Genomic DNA, 18,082 nt, shown 5'->3' on the forward strand with positions numbered 1-18,082 from the left:
GAGGGAAAGACCCCGTTGTTAAGTAAGTGGATGGGTCCTGGGTACCTCCAACTAATAATGTGGCATCACTTCCAGGAGCACAAAGCAGTCCCCTGAATACCAACAGGATGCTGCTGGGTCCTTAAAGGCGCGCAACCACCAGCAGACAAGCGGTGCCAATTAGCACAGGGCCCCTACTCATCAGCCATGTGTTCAGATTTGATTAGAAAAAAAACATTCACCGCATCAGGAGACAAAACCGTTCCCTTGGGCACTTCACTTCCTCTCATATCCTTATTTGCGCCATTAAAAGGGACTTTATTATGATGCTAACTGTGAGACCACTTTGCAGAGTGTTGTGGGGAAGAATGGAAGCAAACTAGTTACTGTATTGCATCTTTGTTTCCATCCATAGAGAGACTCTACCAGATGACCTGAATAAAAATCATGCTCTCTGTCTGGCCTCCTTGAACACATTCTGAAGAGGGTAGGAACTGAGAATCGTCCTGTTTTTAATGGCTACTTTTTTGCTTGCATTTGCAAAGTGTGCAAATGAATAGAAGTCTTGTGCTCCCAAAAGGTGTGGCATTGTGCTCCTGTTGGCGCAGCTGCCTTTCAGAGTTCAGGGAACATCACCTGGTAAGCTGGTCTACACAAGATTATTTTTATACTCTTTTACATTACTTTTGGATTCTTAACAAGTTCCTTCTGTTTGTTAGCTATATTGTCTCTGCCTAATGTAGGAAACAATAGACGGAATGACCTTTTCCTCAAGTCCTCAAAAAAAGTAGTAAAAAAAACTTGATCTTTAGTAAGAGAATGTTTTAAGTCACATTTTCTCACAACTTGCAATTATTAATCTTGTTTCAATATACATTTTTGTTTCGCTATACTGTAGCCATTTGAATCTTAGTTTGACTTTTATGGGTCTCAACAGGTTGTTTGCTGAGAAAAATGCATTTGATATGAATTGCTACTTACTAGTCATTTTTGGTTCTGCAGCTTGAACACAATAAAAAAAATTAAACCACATTTTATGTTACATTTCACTTTAACTTTGCCGACCCCTTCAAAATTGCTCTTAAGAAATTTCCATGTTTATGGTCCCCTGAATAATGAGTTGGGATTTCCTCCCTTGAGTTTGGGGAATTATTTCAACTACTATTTTTTGTTGACAGATTTTCCTACAGCCATTACTTTTTTCTAACTTGAAATGCTAAAAGTTTGGCATAATGTTTTATAACCTAACCCTACCAATATGTCTCCACAAGCTTTTCCCTGCTTGGTCTTCATGATTTCATTTGTTTTTTAACAGATCTTAGAGGTCTTTACAAAACAGCTGTATTTACATATTAAATTACACACAGATGCTTTTTGTTTTCCAGTTAGGTGACTTCTGAAAAACACTTTTATTGAGAGGTATCACAGTAATTGGCTTAATAAATATTCATGTCTTGTTTAAGTTCAGGAAAGCCTAGTACAATCCCCTTTCCGTTTCTCAATTATGCCCTGCTTTGTGTTGTCATCATATAAAATCCCAATAAAATAAAAAAGCAACATAATTGGTCCTCAATGCTTTGATTCTTTTTTTTTAATTTGTGTTAAGATGTTGTGGGATATTGTTTTGATTCTGGTTGCTTTTCATATGATGTAAGACCTTTTTATGCTGCTTATCTTTTTCAGTTCAGCAAATTCTTTGTTCACCAAATCAGTCATCACAAAATGAGCCCTCTGCCCTCATTTGACCCTGCTATTTTTTATAAAAGGTATTCAAAGTGCTTTGCGCTAATCTGATGAAATGTGTTTAACATTGTTTGTACACTTCTTCAGAGGCAGCGGCTTTATTACAGGCAAAGCCAACAGAAGGCATGGCATAAGAATGCTGACAGGAATATTAAACAAGGCAGCCTGAGCAATATAGAATATAAATGAGCTTATTTTACATTGCAGAGCTCTGCAAACCAACAAACAGACTTCTCTATTTGTAATAAATCATTCCCATTCAGACGGGCTCCACTCTTAAGGCATTGTTTAATATTATGTGCAATAGAGGGGAGAAATAAATTGGTTTACATTGCAAAAAAAGGTGCTGTGGTCGGAAAGCATCACATGATGATGAAAGATGGAATATACTTGACTTATTGACGATAATGAACGTGCAAAAGAATGTTGCGTAGGGGGTTGGCATGTGGGAGCAATATTCATATTCTGGAGAGAAATCCCAAGTAAGCAGTAAATGTAGCAGAGTAAGATTTTCTGAAATAGTATTTAAGTCCCTGTGCACCACTTTCAATAGAACAACATAAAATGTAATTTAATGCCTACACACCAACCTACTATCCTGCCTGTGCATTGAAGAGATAAATATTTTGTCAGAATGGTGCAGAGTAAATATGAAATGACAATTACTTTGCTGAAGAAACATCCCTTTGCATCATTCATGCTCTAGGCTCTGTGCCAGAGAAAGCCTTCAATGGATGTTTCTTTTCTCGATTTGGTACACAAAAGAAAATGCTCAAAACACACAGGTACAATTAGGAGAACTGGATATTATACTTTGGCTTTTTTGCAGCAAGATCCAAGATCAACAATGACAAAAGGGCATCAAAGGAAAGAAAACAGCACTTTTGCTCCGCTGCCTGAGAACATTTAGAAACACTCCATGTCAAATGTGTTGCAGCATTCCCAAAATGAGTGCATTGTGCCAAAGCCGTTCCCAGCAGAACAGTTACATAAGCGAGGCAGCTACTGACAAAGATGTGCAAACTTTAAATGTGAATTCAAGAACTATATGATCCTTATGACAGGGGCTGATATGTGAAGCTGTTCAGAATCAATCTGAATCTATGGACAGCTGAACGTGAAAATTGGAAAAAGAAATGGAAATGTTGATATTCATGCGTACATATAAAATGCTAAAACTTGGATTCTATCTGCAATATTGGTTAGTAGCATTTTTTCCCATTTAATCTACAACTCTGAACCTGCAGAAACACATTATATTACATATTGAATGTAATGTGGTTTTTCTGGCAGAATTTGATTGACAAGAAAGGTGCGAGGGAGAGTATGTTACATGTATTTCTTTTTACAAGTTGAGATTCTCACTATTATATATTGGGGAATGAAAATTACTTTCAAGCAGAAATTTCTTCATTGAACTGTTGCAAGAATCATTACAATGTACAAACCTCCATCTTTACTGCTTGGCTTATTATTCTCTCTTATTGCTCTTTTCTCACATCTCCTCATATGCAGTACAAGCCTCTGACATTTCAGTATTTAGAGATAGGGAGACACTGGGGTCCCTTCTGATCAGATAACATCAGGATACTCTGTTAAAGACTAGACAGCATGCACTACTGTAGCTTCTTTGGGACTGAACTATTGTTTCAGGTTGGGGCGATTCTAGCTTGTTTTATCAGATCATTATCTTGTTGGTCACCCTTAAACATCTATCATATGTTTATTTTTAGAAGCCTATATAAAACAACCTGATAATATGCAGCATCTGGTGCAAATAATAGAGAAGCTAAATAGAATGGACATGCTAAAAAGAGAATTAAGTTATTCAGATAACTTGAATTAACCTTTTATTCATAGCATTAAAACTTGACTTAGCTACTGCAATGACTTGTTTAAAGATGTCAAAAACACTCTTTTCTGCTGAATTATTTTGCCACTTTATCTTTGACTATAAATACAAAACCCTCAAAGCATAAAAACTGTTGGCAAAATGGTTGAACATTTAGCTCAGAATCAGGGGTGCCTAAGTCCTATCCTTGAGAGTTACCAACCTACAACCTTTAGGTGCATCCCTTCTCCAACACACCTGGATCAAATGAATTGCTTCTTATCAGGCCTCTGCAGAGCTGAAGAAATGATGAGGAAATTCATCTGTCTGATTCAAGTGATTCAAGTAGGAACAAAGATACACCTGAAAGATGCAGTTTGGTAGCTTTTGAGGACTGGACTTGGACATCTCTGTTCTAAATAAAAGTTGTTTCCCATGAAACATGGTCAAACATGGGTACAACATTGGGAGATTGGTATCAATTTTGGGTTAAGATACAGGACAATGAAAGAAATTTCAATACTTGATTTAAAATTTATGATTGTCCATTACATGATGGTATTTTAATGCATGTGCATAATTTTTTTTCAATATATATTTTTTTCTTTTAGCCTTCATAGTTCACCACTGTTACATTGGTGATGGACAAAATGGCCACCTGTAGAACCAAGGCATAAAAGCACTCTGCGTGTATCCGATTTACCACAGTATCAAACAAGAGTCTGTGATTAAAACTGTTAATAAAACACAAAAATTCAGGCTGGATTCAGATATTACTTCTCTGATTCTGACCAGCATCATTATAAATATAAAAAGGAAAAGCTCCTGTAAAAGATTACCTTTTCATACCTTTTTTTGTTTTTTTCCAAGCTTCTGATATTTTCATTATCCTTTGGGAAAAAGCTTCTTCAGCAGAGAGACTGTTTTTAGTGAAAAAGGGGAAAGTTGCCCTTTCTACCAGCTGCACCACCTGCGTACATGAATTTTGTAGCAAAAGTGCTTATTATATCCTTTTGCTGTGTCATTAATGGGAAGGCACACATCTGTTTGACATATTCTCATTATAAAGGTCGAGTTTTGAAAAGAAAATTATCTGATTTTGGCGTGGAGCCATAAAGAGTAACAGGCTTCAAGATAGCAGTTGCAAACACCACATCAACCATATGTCCAGTTTTTAGAGAATGACTCAAAAACCTAATTCTGTGTCAGAAAAAGTAAATTACTCATTTACTTTGAAAAAGCAGTGACCCTGTCATGATAAGCAGGTATAGACAATGGAAAACATACATGCTAAATTTCTATAAGGGATACTCTAATGGCCTAAGCACGAGCTTAAATTTTTTTTCTTTCTTTTTTTTCTTTCAGTGTCATTATCATACATAGCATTTTATTTTATTAGAACGCATTTAATTCATAAAGTATTTTATTTGCAATAAATGAACCAAATCCTAAATCGAATGTTAACAGCTACATAAAACTGAATTATGGAAACTGCTACAAAGCAGGGAGCCTCCTTACAAGACAAAACTTCTGAAATATTATAAATGATAAAAGATTGTAAAATCAAATTTTCCAGTATTTAAAGCACATTTTATTTTAATCACAACTGAAAATTTGTTCTTTCCATCTTTATTCTTTATCATTGTTGCTTCCCAGTGTAAATCTGTGTGCTTTGATTTGCTTGTCAGTTTGTTGCTGATACATACTAATTTCCCTACTGACGTACAAATAAAAAACTTGTTCTATTCTTTGAACAAGTATAAAGGCTGCTCTTATCCGAGCTTAATATTCCCTAAAAATCAATATTAAATGGCTTTATTTCTTCAACAGGCAAAGGTTTGGTGCGATATATGTCCTTGTCCTTTTCTTAGGCGTAAAACCCCTAATTATGTCTGCAATAAAACCAAGGGAGTTAAAGAAAAGGATTCTTTACCAGAACATTAATCATAAAAAAAATTAATGGATATCAAATATTTAATATAGTAGAATGTACAGCTTGTATTACCAAGGCATTTTTTGCCAAATTGATCTTGTAGAGGAAAATCCATAATTAAAATTATGCTAGCAAGGGCAAATCATTAAGATTTCTATTCGCCTTCATGCTTCAGGAAAAAGAAATATACACCCTGCCAGTGATATATAGGCTATTAGAGGCAGAAATAAATTATTACTGTCTCATGTAAAAATGGCTGCCTGATTACGTTAGCAAAAGAAAATTAGGTGAGGATTTTTGTGTAACTGAATCTCTGATGTTAAAAAAGGGGGAAATTAATGACAGTAGTACAGTACATTTTCTAACCCTAAGATGATGCATGTGTAAACTTTCTATCTGTATGTAAAAAATATTTTACACTGTGTGCATGACTATTACCATAAGCATCTGAGTTTGACCATTTTTTACTAGTCAAAATATTTGACCAGTCAAATATTTTTGCATGCATCTGGAGAAAATTGTCAAACTAATCTTTTATGTTGAAACTGAAACATCATATTTTTCAAAGTATTTTCACTTTCATTCTTTTAACATGATTAAGCAGAAAACCAAAAGTACAGAGTGAACTTCTCTGCACACACAATGAGATGCAGATGTAGAACGGTGTAAATCACAGCTCTCCAAACAGGATATAAAGCTTTCTGTTTAAAGTCAAACAGGTTGCATAATGTGGCAACTTTGTTATACAAATTAGGATTCAAATTTGATATTGTGATCAATAAGAATATCACTTCTCAGAAGCAAACAATCATAAATTAACAATGCCCAACTTTTTCAAGATTTCAGATAATTTCCTACTTCCTTTTTGTAAAAGAACACACAACTGATTATGAATTTATTACTTCACGTCCATTGGTGGAAATGGTGATTTCTCTGAAACCTGTTCTCTGTAGTGGGTCAAAGTCGTTAATGGAAATATTACTAATATTCCCGGAATGGTTCACTGCTTTTACTGAAATTACCACTAAAACCTCATCTAACAGAGTCGGATAAAGGACTGGTGAGAAGACCTACCAATAGTTTGACACTGAAATCCTCTTCACAGCAAAAGTGGCAAAAGTAATGATATTTAAACACACACAGAGGAGTGAAAGAAAATACGTGTGCTCACTGAGAAATCATCTCCCTTTCTGGCACTGTGATGTGGACTGAGGCCATTCCCTTCAGGACGAATTCCTCCATTCATCCACACATACCTCCCCCTCTATCTTAGCAGCTCTGCTCAGTCTTTGATCTGCTTATGTTCTCTTGAAAGGGTGAAAGACTTCAAACAGAAATGGCCATGATTTGAGTGTGACTTTCATATGAAATGCTACTTTTTTCAGCTACCCCATTGATTTGACAAAAGTAGTCAATATTCTTCAATAATGCAGTTTTACTTTTTTTGATTCTCTGTTTTGGTACCATTTGCTTCTGTATGATCATAGAAAATGGAATAGTTTTTCTCTAAGGACTGGGGGCATCTCTTACAAAAATTAACAGTATTATCCCATGCAAGATCTGAATTAGTGTTTAGAAGCAAACTGTCTGAACCTCATTGTTCATGCTGCAGTGTTAGCTCACTTCAGTCAAATCAAATGTAAGATTCTAGCATTTATTCAGCTTTGAACTTGGCAAGGTTTAACAAATTACTTTTTTATAGGATTTTTTATTTCCTGCTTCTTTCCTAAAGCTCTTTAAACCCTTATATGCGTAGATACTTCTTTCTCATATCATCCTCACAGTAACACACTGAAGGCAATCTTGTGTCTTGCCTGAGGACACTTATATTAAAGAAAGCAAATGAAAGATTTTATGTTTCCTTATCATTTTCTGGAAATGGAAGTGAAGAGTTATGGCTGAGATTTTTAAAGGAAATCCAACTTTTTGGTTCTTGGATTTTCTTTCTTGTTGGGAATTTTAATTCTTCCACACATAACCATAATGAGTGTGCTTGTAGGGGTGAGCAAACAGTTTTAACTACCACAAAAGAATGCAGCTTGGATGAAACAACCACAGGTTTTAAAAGAGACACGCTTCATGGAGAAGTGTTGGGTAGAGCAAAGTGACTCATTTTACCCCCTAGCTGTTCTGAAGATTTGTGGGCCAGGTTGATAAAAATCAGTTGTTGATTTGTCTATATGTAGTCTTGCAATTCCAGCTGGGTATTCATAAGACCTCAGAAAAAAGATGATGACAGTATGAGGGGAAAAAAAACTTGTATGAACAACTAGGGAAAATATCCATTGTGGCAGCGTGATTCCTTCAAGATTGTGAGCTCAAAGAATAAGAGAAACATTGTGTCTGAATAAGAACTGTTTCTGTTTTAGGTATGACCAAGTTAAAGTTGACTCTTTTTACCCTTATCTGAAACCTGGAACACCAAGTAAGGACTGGACAGTGTCAGGTCTGGGTTTTAATATGTCTTATTCTATTATTCTTCTTTAAAGAGAAGCTACTCAAACTCAGCTGTATATCCTAATTAAATGTGTAGATAGTTCAATCTGTTCTGTGGGCACTGTAACATTCACTTTTAGTCCGTTTGTTTGCTGATGAAATGAAACTGATTAACCACATGTATCAGTAATGTGTAGTTTATTAACAAACCAAACAAAATGCACCTGAATTCTGTTTATGTCCTTGTAATTTGAATGCAGTGAGTATCTACTGTAGCTGCTCTGAGTGATGAATTTACCAGCTACATTTGCACAGAATTAATCTCAACAATGTATGTTGCACCAGGCTGCTGAGTAAATGAGAGAGGTAATCAAAAAGCATAATTTATTAATGCTTTAGTGTTGTAGTTGTCTTATTTAGCTGAAATAAGTCAGCATGCATTTAAATGTTTAAATATCAATTTAAAACTGCTTTAAAATATTCCAATTTGTACACTTTTAAATCAAAATGTACAAAGGTCCATACCATGAATTGCATTATATCTAAAGGTAACAGCAAAAATAAATACAGCAATAAAATATGTTATATGGAGATATTTATATTAATGCTGAAAATTAACCATGGAAAAAAACCTGCTCTTTACTAATATTGTTTGAGTGAAATTTTCATCTAAATTTGGGAATTTTGTGCTTTCATTTTCTATTCCTTCTAATATCTACAGTAAAATAAATCTTTAATGGTTTAGGTAAGTGTGATAACTACAACTACAACTACAGTTTGGAATTTAAATAAGAAACATAGCACATGTGCACTCATGTATTTTTCAAATGACCCATGAAATAGTAAAAATCCAGACAGAAGGCTACCAGATTTTGCAGAGTTGTGCCAGGATCCTTTATGAAAGTCCAGTTGCTTTCATGTTTCATACATGTGATAAGGGATGTAGTCATTTATCAAAGCCCTGCTTTTTGATAAACGGCCTATCTGCAGTGTCAATGCAGATACCAAGTGAGTATGACATAGTGAGGATGATGGAGAGTCCCGCAGTCTGACAAATGAAGAATAGTAGCAAGTGTAGAAAAGCTACATCTGATCAACTCAAATATTGTACTCAAATAAATGCATCAAAAATGAGAATTCATTCATAATTACATAGACAAACAGGATGTTCTTTGATATTTTTAAGTTAAGAATACACAAACAAAGGGACATACAGTATGATTTCGTAACTAAATTGCATTGCTCTCCTTCATTCCTCCATTTTATTTCAGATTGAAAAGGATTACTTCTGTAAAGAAATCTGTATATTTTGGTGATCAGCATGTGGCGCTTTTATTTTTTTTAAATAAAACAGTTGGAGGTAAAAAAATGAGTTTGCCTGCTAACACTCCCTCTCAAATACACACGAATTTATTGAACACAAGAATTCAACATAACTAAGCTAGTAACACTCCATAAACTACTAAGAAAAAGATAAAAGAATGATCAAATAAACCACTGAAAGTATAAGCATTGAAAATATGTAAAACTAAAGCCAAGTGGAAGGTATTTTATTCAGTTTGGCACGCTACCTTTTGAACTGCAGTTAAAAGGGGAAAAAGAGAAAAAATATTCTTTACACTGTAAATCAAAACAGTAATTGGCTTTTCAAATGAGGTTTAGATGGAAATTTAGTTTTTTTTGTGAGCTTTATGGTGCAGTGGCTAATCATATGTGAACTCAAACTCTTCAACTCAGTCAAGCTATTACCTGGCCGGATGCCTGCCGAAACCTTGTGGGTGCTGTGCTTTTAATAATATATTTCACATGATTTTACAGTTTTTAAGTGTCTATTATTGAGATTTTAATGTAAAACAAGCTCTATAATTTTTAAAAAGGTAACCATTTTTACCATATCTACTTTTCCAGGAGGTCTCTACAGGGAAGAAAGCTGTGTTACAATAGGTACTGAGGTCTTTGTTACATTACAGCTGTGCACAGACATTATTGCATTAAATATTTTTAGTTTCAATACACCTTATGAGAACAGCTGAGAACAACAAGATACAGCTCCGGAGCTTTAACCATTCACCCTGCTCTCCTAAATCATTCATAAATGTTTACTCAGTGCTGTATATATCAAATATGCTCTGACAGCGCGTTTAGACACACGAGATGAGATGCGGCAGATCAGAGCGTGCAGCTTTGCATGAGTCAAAACTTCAGTGGTACATCAATAATGAATAGTTTCAAACATGAGGTTAAGGACTTCTTGATGTATGGGCAGTGAGCCGAGTATGTGGCCAAGTGCCTCATACAGATTGCTTTCTTTCTGCTCAGCTCTTTGAAAGGGCTTTTAGACATGGTAGCATGTCGTGTGCTGGGTTTGTGAGCACATATCCTGAAATGATCACTCACAAGTGACATGCCTAATATTCCCAATGATCTCCCACTTTAACTTGACATGTTCAATAAATTTCCTTATAGGTGCCAGTGATAGATTAGATGTCAAAACAGCAGGCCTGTTCTGAAATGCTTGCCTTTGTTTGCATTATATTCAGGTACATTTCACCATTAGACTTCAGACAAATGGAATAAACTACCTGCAACCATTCAGGAAGGTTTTCCCAAGTGACCGGCTTCCATTTCCTTAAAAGGAGTCATTAACTCCAAGTGACAGAGAAATGATTTCACTCTATAGTGAAAACAGCTTCTCATTGGCAATCATTAGTTTAGCACTCCATAATCAGTCCTTTGTGCTGCATGTTCATCACCAGGCCTCGCTCTGCTGGTGTTAAGAGAGAGTGAGGCCACTATCATCAAGGGCGGGATGTGAAAATTGCTCCATAAAACAAAAGTAATACCCAATAAAACAAGAAAGCCACTGGCACTTACAACATAAAAGTGACAAATTACAATGCAAGTACATGGTAAACACGTTGTTATTCCTCAGATGTAATCCAAACTGCAACCTTGTAGAGCTGCTTTACCTTAAGACATAGGGGGGGTCATCTGTTTATTGAGATGAGGAATGGGACTTATAGATGAAATGCTACTCAATAAAGCCCATTTTCCAGTTATAGGTCCATCACACTGTAACAGGAGGGGAATAATTCAAAAAGGACTGCTAAGATTAGAGAAAGAGCCAATGCAGTGTTTGTAGCTTTAGAGGTTCTGCAGGAACAGGAACAATCTGTCTTCATTGAAGCTCTGACTTGAAGAGGCAACCTGAAAGGTAATTAAGTTTGATATGTTGCCCATGCTCCTCAGCCCACGCTTTGAGAGTAACAAGCTCCAGCAGCAAAAAGCTCTGTTTAAGTTATGGCCTGTCATCTTATATTTTTTTGCATTTTATGCTTTTCACTGTCAAAGAGGCTAACCTACAAATTCTATTTGGAGGAAATATAATCTAGCATTAAACTTTCTTTCTGCCATAAGGTTGGCTCCAGTAACTAGAGAAAAAAAAACAAACAACCCGTCTGTAACGGAAATTACTTGAACAGAGAACTGAATTCAGCAGTATGAACTGTGGAAAACATTCTGTTAAAACAAGCGATGTTATTGCTCTGAAATTCTATATTAGTACTTATTTCTTTCATTAAAAATAAATTAGTATCTATTTTATTAAATGATACAAAGGAACATTTAGTTTATTATAGATAATGTAAGCTGTTGTCGTCAAACTTCATATAAGGAGAAAAACAATTCACTAGTTTGCAAATTATTTTCCCATCTTTTAGACTAAACAGTAACATTAAAAACATATTTTTAATTACAAGATGATAGTTATAAGAAGAAAGTAGTATGAAAAAAATGTCATAATTTTGCCAAAATAAAGTCGGAATAAGAATAAAGTTGAATGATAGTCATAATAATACCTTAACAAAAACATAATAATACGAGAATAAAGCCATACAACAATAAAGTTGAAATAATACCAGAATAAAGTCATAATATTCCTAGGAAATAGGGAGATATATGCTTTCAGGTTGATTATGAATATGAGCTGAAATTTGAACTAAAACCTTATTCCTGTAAAATGTCACTGCAAACTGTGATCCAAATAACAACTTAAGCTCTTTGCTTCACAATCCTATCAAGACTTTGCTTATCCCTGTTGTATGTGTACTATTTTTAAAACAATTTTCCTTCCACTGAACTTTCTAAACCATATTTGATTGCCGGTTTTAAAGAGCAAGCCTCATTTACATTTACCATTTGTGGCTTACCTTTTCTACAGAAGATGTCTGTAATGTAAATGGCTAAACTGACACTTTTGCATGAAGAATAATTTTTTTAACTGTGCTTTGCACTATGGTGATCAAAATAACCATAAATGCCCAATTACTCTTTATTCTGTAATAACAAAATAAGTTTCACTCTCAACACTAAAAAGTGAAATTAACTTTCAGTATATTCTCATTTGATATACTTTAAATGTGCTTCTTTGTGCATTTCATCAAGGTAAAGATGGCTGTACAAATGAATCAGTGTCACAATTTCACTATTATGACTGGCTTGTTTAAAACGACATGATTTTAGGTGCTTTGAATGAAACTCAATAGAATTCTAGAGCATGATTTATGCTATGTTAAAGTTCAACCCTTCAATCTATTTAGAAACCTTATTCTCACTATCGTCACGTATGAATTGGCTCACTGCAATTTCTGTCTATTCAATGGCTGAGAAATTGAGTTTTCAGCCTGAAGTGCTGCAAATATCTTGGAATGAGCAGAAAGTGAGGAGGAGAGAAAGTGGGAGAGAAAAAGCTCGAGATTAAATGAGTGTCTTCATTCTCCTGTGCCCACATTGCAGCGAGCACACATTTATTTATTTCAAGCATGGCACTTGTTAAAGTTTTTGACATCCATCTCAAAACCCAAAGGCCCTTCATGTGACCAGCACTGGTTTACAGTCGTCAACTCCAAGCAATATCAGCAAAGGCTGTAGAAGCCCATCTTCTCTCTGTTCATTTCCTATCTCTTGTATTTAAATTTGATTTCTCAAGCTGAATATTTTGACACGGCTTTTTGTTTGTTTTCTGTCCCATTCAGAGACTGACCTCTCTATCCTCACCTCCCCCCACTGCAAAAACTAAATGTGGTTATGTTGTCATTATTGCTCGAATGGCAACCACATGGCAGCGTTGGTCTATTGCAACCCATGTTATCAGAGCAAGCAGGCTGCAGTTTTCATTTAAATACAGCAATAGAAGTATTCAAAAGCAGTCCTGAATTGCTTCATGTTGCTTTGAAGACTTCTTCATTTCATTGGTATTAAAGTAACTAAGGATCCTTGTGGATTTCACAAATGAGGCCTTACTGAATACTCATCTGACAATGGCTGTTTTCGTTTTATTTAGTTTATCTTGTCTTTCAAGTAGCCATATGTGGCTTGTGTCGGCTGATTGACTGGTTTATGTCTTTGACTGTTTGCGTGTGAATGTTTTTCATTCATTCCAACAAATGAAATCCACCATATGCTACTTGAGAGCAAATCAAAAGAAGGCATCACGCTTCTGCTTTCACAGTGTTTATTTGACTGAATGAACACAAGTTTCTATTAGAATAGTGAACACTGATGAAAATTGCTTGCAGAACCGATTTCTCCTGAGCTGATCTCCACCCTTCCTATCCGGTCTCTGTCAGCTGGGGTTAAGGATAGCGACCAGCAGCATCTCTGTTCCCCATCAGAGAACAAGATTCTTTTTTACAGCAAAATGCCAGACAGCTTTTGAGTCCCCCAGCCAACAAAGGGACACTGAGAGTATTTTATACAGAGGTTATAAAGTTGCACTTCATTACAGTAAGGACAGGTAGATGTGCCAATGGTGTCTATTTTTTATTTAGCTGTGCAGAGTCACTTACATGGTAACATTAAAAGGGAATGTATGCAGGATCCTTGATTCAAAGTTTGGAAAACTGTCTTCATAAAGTTGTTCAGAATGTTCTGGTAAAACATTTTTCCCACAGTAGAAAGGCAATAAAGTTAGTTTTTCAGGGATTCGTCCAAGTTTTGAGAGTCATTATGTTCCTTGTAAAGGGGTCTTATGATTAACAAACATTTTACGACTCGTAGCATTGGTAGGAAATGCATAATACGATCGACACAAGCTAAATAAAAAGACAAAACACAGCATGGTAGGCACATTGGTTTATTTGTCTATCTATGTACTATTTTAGGGATAAGTTACTTAAGACAGTATAGCTAAATGCTGTTTCTGTTCCCTTCTCAAAATACCTTTTGTTTTGAATTTTGCTTACACACTCAATTTTTTAAAGATAATTTGTCTCTCTGCTGGCAAAGAGCAACAGATATGTGCCATTACAGTCTCAAACAACAGTAACATTTCGGACTACATAAATCCACGGCAACCCTGTGACTATACAACTTTGCCTTTGAAAAAAATGTCATTGGTTCTTGTGACAAACTTGTCACAGGTCAAGTTGTTTTCAAATGGGTACTGAGGCAAACTTGCACTGGAGGTGAAATTAAAGGGCAAACCAGCAGAGCATTGAAGAGCTCTGAAAAAAAACTTTGGAGTATTGCTTCTCAGCTGTCATGCGGAGTCACATAAAGTATACTCTGTGCCTCCTTCAAAAAGGCTGCTGAAGGTAAATAATTCAGAAAGAAGAGCCAGGTATACATTGGTGGGAATTTTGTATGCGCTGCCTCTCTTTGTATGTTTTGTTCCTGCCATGTCTCAAATAATATACGAAAAAAGAAAAATAAAGTGTACCATTCCTCAGTGGAGAATTGGATATTTCTTTCTGTCTCCTAACAGACTTTGTAAACAGAGCTGCAGAGTTTGATGACGTCTTGTTGAGGTAAGACCAGGAGCCTTGAGGTGAAATTGAAGAGAATAAGAACATGTAGGCAGCACAGCAGAGAGAAATTTTCCATTTGCTGGGTGAAAGTGGCACGCAATTGGTGAAACCTTCGCCCAATTTTGAAAGTATGATATAGAAATAAATAATTAGATTCATTTCTCACTTTAGTGTTTGTTTTTTTCTTTTATAAAAATCAGCTATATGTAGTTCTTAAAGTTGTTGGTTTGTTGTGCCACTGTCTTTTAATAGATTAATAAAATAATTTAGAGGTGATCTGTTATGCTTCCTTGGGACAGGTTAAGATAGGACTATTTTCATATTCATTACATTCTTTGAACAAAATAATTTTGAGAGATTGTCTCAGAAAGATTTGTTTTAGGATCAGGTGTGCAATTATACAGCTGTACATCTTTGAAAAGAAGAAATAGAGCCTCCTGCACAACCAACAAGAATGCAGCAAGTGGTTTCCAGATGGTAAGTCAACAGCAAACCACTTGTCTTTTCCAACAGCCATTGTACAGCACATACAGCATTAAAACTAGCTGAAACTGGATTCTTTGCTTGGGTTGCTAGGTGAGCAACTGGGCTCAGGTGGTGTTGCTAGGTAACAGCGCAGTGTAACAGTAATCGGGAGGTTTTTGAAACGAACACTAGATACTAAAAAAACATCGACTTATTGTTCAACAACATTTATTTTACATGATTGGGATGTTTAAGAAGCATTTGAGGCCAAAATGGAATTATAAAAACGTGCAAAAAGTAAATTTTGTATAATAGGGCCCCTTGATATTTCCATGTACTAGAAACAAACTACAGGTCATGCATTTTACAGCATTGTTAAAATGACAGCTATTAAAATTCAGCTTATCATAGCCTGAGTTGCAAAGCAAAACATCAGAGTTATTAGATTTATACCACAACTCCACTAATGTCCTGAGAAAGACAGAAACAAGAAGAAAATTCTAATTTGATGATCATGACTACTGCCAACACTGGGGAAAAAAGACTATGCAAGGTCACCTCTTTGTACAACAACTTTCCTATTCCATTAAACCAAAAACACTTGAAACTACTCTCCTGAATCAAAATTAAATTTTCCCCAGTCTCATACTCTCAATATCAGCGACAATACATTATCCCCACAAGGTCAGCTGGGTCATATAGCCAAGGCCTCCAACGATTTACGACAGAGTGATTGCTGATTGGCTGACTGCAGTGAATGACTGAATGTTAACACTGAATGTTATTAAAGCTGTGTAAATGGGAGCTTTGCTTGTCCATCGTTTTTTACATTCCATTTGCTGGCTATTTAGCTGAACACACAGTTCTGCTGAAGTAAATGTAGAGGCAGATTGGTTTCAGGACTAGAGGAAGTTACTGTGCAGCAGTTTTTCAGAGATAATTAGGAGACAGTGTTTGGCTTGGGTGGAGTGTTTTGCTGCAGATCCGTTTCTCTTAAATGAATTTAAAACATAGCATGAGTTACAGTGACATTTCTATTGATGAGTGACTGAAATATGATAAAATCTTAAACGGGTGGTGTTATGTATTTTCCAGATATTACACAGTGGCATTTACAGCACAATCAAGTAACTATACTACATCCAGTTATAAAAATGCTGCATACTGTATACCAAACATGACTTAAAAAACATTTGATTTTTAAATCAAATGTTGAAAACCTTGAAATTGGGTCTCTGCCACATTAAGAACCTTCTAGCCTTTAGCAAGGGAGGATGTACCCAAGCTTTACAGCGTCACTGGAGGGTGTAACCTTAAATGAATTGGTAATGTATTAAATTTTTGACACTTGATGTGGGACTGCACAATATATCTGGAACTCTTCAGATTAGTTATATTTGAGCATTTTCAGTCTGATGGACACTCAAGACTACTTAAACAAATTAGTCCAATTAGGAGGAATCTGCTCCCACAATTATGAAGTCAAGAAACTGGTTCTGAATAATAAAAAAATTATATGATAGCAAAATAACAGGAAATGATAAATGGCAGAGTGATTGATTCTCCTGCATATGAGTGTAGGGGGAAAATCCAGTTCATGCCGGACCATTTGTTGGCTGTGTCTTTAATTACAAAAGGGTGAGTTTAACCGATCGAGGCCAGAGTGGGAGAAGACATGAATGCCATTAGGATAATCAGAGCTCTAAATGAGGTTTTGATGCATTGTGTCCGACAGGTGTAGTAGCAAGATAGAGGATGGAAAGGTTCCACCAGTGTGCTCCAGCTGTGTTTACACTCTCTTTAACAAAGAGGCCCTGTCATATTCTCTGTGATTGATGCAGCCGCAGAAGAATTGTTAGCATGTTTACATGAAACACTTTCGAGAAGACTCCAACACCATAGCAAGCTGGTTTTTTGTGTGTTGTTGTTATTTGTCCTGCACAGGCTGAGAATGGGCAATTAGCCAAAGTAGACCAGCATTCCAATACAAACTACAAAATCAGTTTACATTTGTGGGACTGATTCAGCACCTCACTGCACGGCCCTGCGGACTCCACTTTCAGCATGTTTCTCCTTGTCAGGTGTCATCTCTGAGTTTTACCTTGGGAGAAATCACGGTGCTCAAAACATGTCAGAAAGACAACTCACCCCCGTGTTTGCATCAGCCGTTTCTTGCTTTGAATTGCTAATGACACATGATGTCTTGAAGAGAAATCATTTTATCACACTTGACAACGGAGAGCATAATAAAAAAGAAAGACAGTAATGGTACTCTTGGCTGATCTTTGGGCAGCTCTGTTTAAAACAGAAAGCAGCTCTGTTTCACTCTGCGATGAGCCCCGTGAGTTTGGGCTGATTTGAAGAACAATGAAGTGGATGTGCTGCTCTATAGCCTGAATAATGAGGTTGTGTGCTTCAGAGAGCAGCCCCCACCCCCTTCTCTTTCTCTCTCACAAAGACACAATCCCCCAGCATGCCCCCCTACTTTGATGGGGCAGATATATGCATAAGGAACACTTTCATGGGGTTCCAAGTACGACTAGGTTACAGTTTTGGTGTCCTTTATGTAATCATGCTGTGATTACTTGCATCACAATATTGCCACTTGAAATAAAGATGCAATGAGAATTATTGGTTTTAAAGCAAATCCTTACAGTGGATGTATCAGTCTGCTTCATTTTTTTTATCCAATTGCTGAGTTGCCATGGCGTGGTTGTTGATAATCAAATAAATTTTAGCCTTTCTGGCACAACAGACATATAAAAGACAGTGGCTGCTGACTGAGGGCATTTTTTCTGTTTTAATGATGTTCCTAACCAAACAGGGAATGTGATTCATGTAGTGCAAAGCATGGATGCAACTGAATGTTGTCCGTCTCCAATCCCAAAA

General features: G+C 36.1%; 1 long non-coding RNA gene across 1 annotated transcript in view; it reads left to right on the plus strand.

Annotated features, from left to right (window-relative positions):
- Positions 1-393: 393 nt before the first annotated feature.
- LOC114142597 (uncharacterized) overlaps positions 394-18,082 on the plus strand; it is a 41,829-nt gene continuing 24,140 nt past the window's right edge. The window contains exons 1-2 of the long non-coding RNA XR_003595063.1: positions 394-466; positions 560-618. This is a non-coding gene — a long non-coding RNA (uncharacterized LOC114142597). The remainder of the gene's footprint in view (positions 467-559; positions 619-18,082) is intronic.

The sequence above is a fragment of the Xiphophorus couchianus genome, chromosome 4, assembly GCF_001444195.1.
Source record: "Xiphophorus couchianus chromosome 4, X_couchianus-1.0, whole genome shotgun sequence".
NCBI classification, from domain to species: Eukaryota; Metazoa; Chordata; class Actinopteri; order Cyprinodontiformes; family Poeciliidae; genus Xiphophorus; species Xiphophorus couchianus.